At 44.8% G+C, this 5,000-nt stretch overlaps 1 protein-coding gene across 3 annotated transcripts in view; it reads right to left on the minus strand.

Moving 5' to 3' along the window:
• LOC121864772 (nascent polypeptide-associated complex subunit alpha, muscle-specific form-like) overlaps positions 1–1,352 on the minus strand; it is a gene marked incomplete at its 3' end in the record, with an annotated part of 93,193 nt that extends 91,841 nt beyond the window's left edge. The window contains 1 exon segment of one of the 3 annotated variants that reach the window (XM_042363937.1): positions 1,174–1,352. 3 annotated transcript variants of the gene reach the window in all.
• Positions 1,353–5,000: the final 3,648 nt, after the last annotated feature.

Raw genomic sequence — 5,000 nt, forward strand, 5'->3', positions numbered from 1 at the left:
GTACAAGTCAACCAAATCAAAAGACTCCCCTCCCCCAAGTGGCCTTACTGCTTAATATGGTAAGCTAATTAGACATCCCACTACCTTCAACAACGCTCATTTAAATGTTTTCCTTGCATATCTAATGTTCAATTTGTCCAATGACTTACACTCCCCAAAAAAAATGTAGCAGAATGTCGTGGTCTCCTGAAGTCCTCTCAGAGCAGCATCGTACCGCGGCACACGGAAAAGATAACCAGGTGAAGTCATTTATACATAATCGATATCGCGGAACACACACGCAAAAAAATGGTGCTCAGTATACGCGCTGGGCATCACTTGTCTAAACCAATATTACACACACTATTGCTCTAACATGCACGGTCAGAATAATGTTATCAACCTATTAAACTTGTATAATACACTGCATTAATGAGACGTTAAGTAAAGAATTTATGCAACGGCAGCCCAAACATTAAGTATTACATTTTGACTATTGGCCCATACCATTAAGACCCGCCTCGTACGAACACGACTAAAATACACATTAAAACATCTCTCTGCCATTATCTCACCTCTACAACTACGGTTAATTCAACAAAATACATCATGGTAAACAATAAAACACCTAAAACAACATTAAATAAGCTGGCTACTACAACAAATGAAGAAAAACAGAGGTTAAGTAAAATGAAGATATATTACTACATGTAAGGCTTGGTGCGAGTTGCCAGATACCGCTGGGGCCTCAATTACATGTGGCTAGCATTATGAGTACACAAACAAATAAAAAAACTTACCGTGTGGCTATGATCCGTGCAATCCAGTCAGTAGGATTTGTTAGCACTTGACTTAAAAGCTGAGCGCTGATAAAGCGAAGCTAAATATGCCCAGGGACAAAGGAGTAGTAGACGTGGAGGGCTGTCCTGTCTCTTGCTGGTAAACTGCTACACTATGTATTAAGCACTAACACATTCACTACACTCATCACTTTTACCACTACAACATCTTTTCATGTACATAGACGCTTACAACTACATCAAACAAGCAAACGTCATATTTCCTGGCGTGGAGGACTAGCCCATCAACTCGACAATGGATATCCGAAATCTGGCAACACTTGTGAGTCCAAAATTCTCAAACCACCAATAACAAGAATAAGTTCAATTTAAGGCTCTTTAGATCATAACTCACCAAAGGTATCCCGAGATTTGCAAATGTCACACACAATATAAGCCTTCTTCTTTAATGTAAACTCAAAAATATCACTATAAAATGCCCACAGATGTTCCAAATGCCTAAAAACCGAGGCGAAGTGACGTTGGTTGGGGATGCGCTTGGCTCTGCAGTCGGTAAGATTCTGGACGTCTAGTCACTACCAACCAACTCACACACGCTGGATGCCACATTGAAACTCTTCTCGCTATATTTTAATTTGTCCCTTATCTAATTATCATTTCGTTGCCGTTTACAGCGTGTTTGTATGTAATTAATATGAAAGAGAAGAAGAATAATGTCAGGAATATAACACAGATGCAAGAACAAAGATGGTGTAATAGAGAGGTTTACGACACTAGGTTACCACGGATGCCATACGCCCATAAGCCGCCTTTTTAATATACACATGAAATTTACGACCAAATGCACTACTGCCGACGTTATCATATGTTCCACCAGATATGTGTACTGCCCATGCAATTATTTAAACTTACCGTATGCAATAAAAAATATATGCGTGATTCTGTGGATCAAGCGACACCTAGTGGAGACTCGCCCGCACCGCTGCCAGCTACCACCATGGTTTTGAATTTACAACCAACCATCATTGTTATCTGGTAGGCCTAGTTTCCCATGACTTAAGATCTGTCATGCTAGCAGCTACACCCAACCATCCTGACAATGCATGACACACATTGACTTCACCCAGATACGAGGAAGGAGAATGGTAACATGTCACTCTTGGCTGTGAGGATGTGAGAGACGTTTTTCTCTGAGTCATAATGTAACTCCAGCCAAGACAAGATAAAACAACACATGGAAACGATCGAATATTCCAGGGTTGTTGAGCAGTGATGTTTTATCAATTAAGAAGCACCAATAAGACCATACCACTATTAGCTGACCGGGACGACTATAACCAGGGAGTTAGCTGATTATTTAATATCATGTTGCCGGCCGTATATCATGTGTCGCAGGATACCCAACCCGCCACTCCCAGCTTTCCCAGGAACTAAAACAAGAATCTGTCCCAAAATACGAATGGCAGAATAATATACGGATGAATAATTAGGTGTAATGTCCCTCCCTGTCAGCCCAGATATATGCACAGTTAAAAGAACACAATTTTGTCACTACTACATATTTCACATATGAAATGTTACTCCTTTGTGCTTGTCTTTTTTTTCATAAGCTAGCAACAATAAAATATTCAGTAATGTCATGACAAAGCTGAACTACAGTTAAGCGTTTGTAAAATTCTGTAGACAAAGCCTGAAAATTGGTTTGTGTGATGAGAGCGAATATGTGCACTCATATATCTGCTGGATGAAGCTGGAGTTTAATACAAGCATATTCACAGCTTTCCTTCAACAAATTATAAAAATATTAGATATTTGTATCGACCAGCAGGCAGCCATCGACACAAATTATATTGTTGGTGTAATAATAATCAACATATACAGACATACGCTTAACTAATTCACATTTGAGACTAGTTATCCGAAGACATTTAGCATTGAGCACATTCGCCAAGCTGGGATGATGGTACGCGTCGGTCATCGCTTCACCCTGCTTGTTTTCCATCGCTCTCATTTCATCGTATCGGATTTATTAATATCTCTAAGTCATTATGGATTGAGGCAAGTCTTGATTAGAGTTCTTTCTGTTAATCAAAATAAGTTTATAGAGTTTTAGGAAGCCTGGCTCTAGATACACTTAGAATATTTTAGTCGTCTATAGCAGAGAAGCGTATCATCCGAGAGAGAAAAGAGAGGAGAGAGGAGGGGAGGGAGGTTGGGGGATGGAAGGAGGGAAGAGAGAGAGAGAGACAGAGACAGAGACAGAGACAGAGAGAGAGAAAGAGAGAGAGGGAGGAGGGAGGGAGGGAGGTTGGGATGGAAGAGGGAAGAGAGAGAGAGAGAGGAGAGAGAGAGAGAGAGAGAGAGAGAGAGAGAGAGAGAGAGAGAGAGAGAGAGAGTGGGGGATGGAAGGAGGAGAGAGAGAGAGAGAGGTAGCATTGCTCTGACCTACGGATAGATATGATATTAATCTCAACTGAGAGGAGAGAGGAGAGGGGGGACAGAGAGAGAGGAGGAGAGGAGAGAGAGGGGGGGAGAGGGAGAGAGAGAGAGAGAGGTAGCATTGCTCTGACCTACGGATAGATATGATATTAATCTCAACTGAGAGGAGAGAGAGGGGACAGAGAGAGAGGGGAGAGGGAGAGAGAGGGGAGAGGGAGAGAGAGGGGGAGAGGGCGGTATAGAAACTTAGCCCTGTATTATGCTGAGTGTGAGTGCTTGTACAGACGTTTCACTGAACCATCAGCATTTTTCAGGTGGTTGAGGGCCAGCTGAAGTCAGGATGGTGTGAGCTGAAATGGTGAAGTGAGGGTGTGGTAGTGGTGAGGGTGTGGTAGTGGTGAGGGTGGTAGTGTGGTGGTAGTGGTGAGGGTGTGGTAGTGGAGGTGGTAGTGTGTGGTGGTAGTGGTGAGGGTGTGGTAGTGGTGAGGGTGTGGTAGTGTGATGGTAGTGGTGGAGGTGTGGTAGTGGTGAGGGTGTGGTAGTGCTGAGGGTGTAGTAGTGGGAGGGTGTGGTAGTGGTGAGGGTGTGGTAGTGGTGAGGGGTGTGGTAGTGGTGAGGGTGTAGTAGTGGTGAGGGTGTGGTAGTGGTGAGGTGGTAGTGGTGAGGGTGTGGTAGTGGTGGAGGGTGTGGTAGTAGTGGGAGGGCGAGGCTGAAGTGGTAGTAGTAGTGAGGGCGAGTAAGCTGAAGTGGTGTAGTAGTGAGGGCGAGTAAGCTGAAGTAGCAGAGAGAGTGCGAGTAAATGGAAGTGGTAGTAGTAATGAGGGCGAGTAAGCTGAAGTAGCAGAGTAGTGAGGGCGAGTAAACTGAAGTGGTAGAGAGTGAGGGCGAGTAAACTGAAGTGGTAGTAGTAGTAAGGGCGGTAAGCTGAAGTGGTAGAGTAGTGAGGGCGAGTAAACTGAAGTGGTAGAGTAGTGAGGGCGAGTAAACTGAAGTGGTAGAGTAGTGAGGGCGAGTAAGCTGAAGTGGTAGAGTAGTGAGGGCGAGTAAACTGAAGTGGTAGAGTAGTGAGGGCGAGTAAACTGAAGTGGTAGTCGGTCCAGTACTGAAGGCAGACCCAACCAGCGCAGCGGCTAGTATACGTGACGGCCATCGCTCCACCCTGCGTCTCCGGGCGATATTTCACTATTTTATTCAACTTGACTGATATAAACCATGAAATTTTGATTCCCAACGATGCACAGACTTATTACCCACAAATACAATCAACATAATCCCATGAATTCCAATCTAGCAGCCGGTAAGAAGCTTGTAAACTCTTGGAGCCGTCAGTGAAGCGAGTAGCGTGCGCGGCGGCCATCACTCGTGGCTGGACATGGCCGTGGTTTCATCAAGTGGTGAGGGTCCGCGCCGGCCATCACCCGACCCTCGTCTTTCTCCTTTGCTAACCCTATGAAGCAAGAGGAGGAAGAGGAGGAAGAGGAAGAGGAGGAGGAGGAGGAGTGGATTTTCCTGGTTGCCTGTGATTGACAATTCACTAATGTAAGGCAATGTGACATCACTATACACAGGTGCTATGAAGCTTCCTAGGTGGGGGGGCTGTAATGCAATGCAAGTCGAAGTTCAGCCAGCGCAGTCATGAGAATGGGGAGAGAGGAGAGAGGAGGAAGGGAGGGAGGGAGAGGAGGGAAGGAGTGCTCGCATGTCACGGCCCCATGATTCTCTTTCTGTGGTTGAGAATTAGCTAGGTTGAACATGTGCCTCTCCAACCATAAATACACCAAA

This window comes from Homarus americanus, unplaced genomic scaffold (genome assembly GCF_018991925.1).
Source record: "Homarus americanus isolate GMGI-L3 unplaced genomic scaffold, GMGI_Hamer_2.0 scaffold5637, whole genome shotgun sequence".
NCBI classification, from domain to species: Eukaryota; Metazoa; Arthropoda; class Malacostraca; order Decapoda; family Nephropidae; genus Homarus; species Homarus americanus.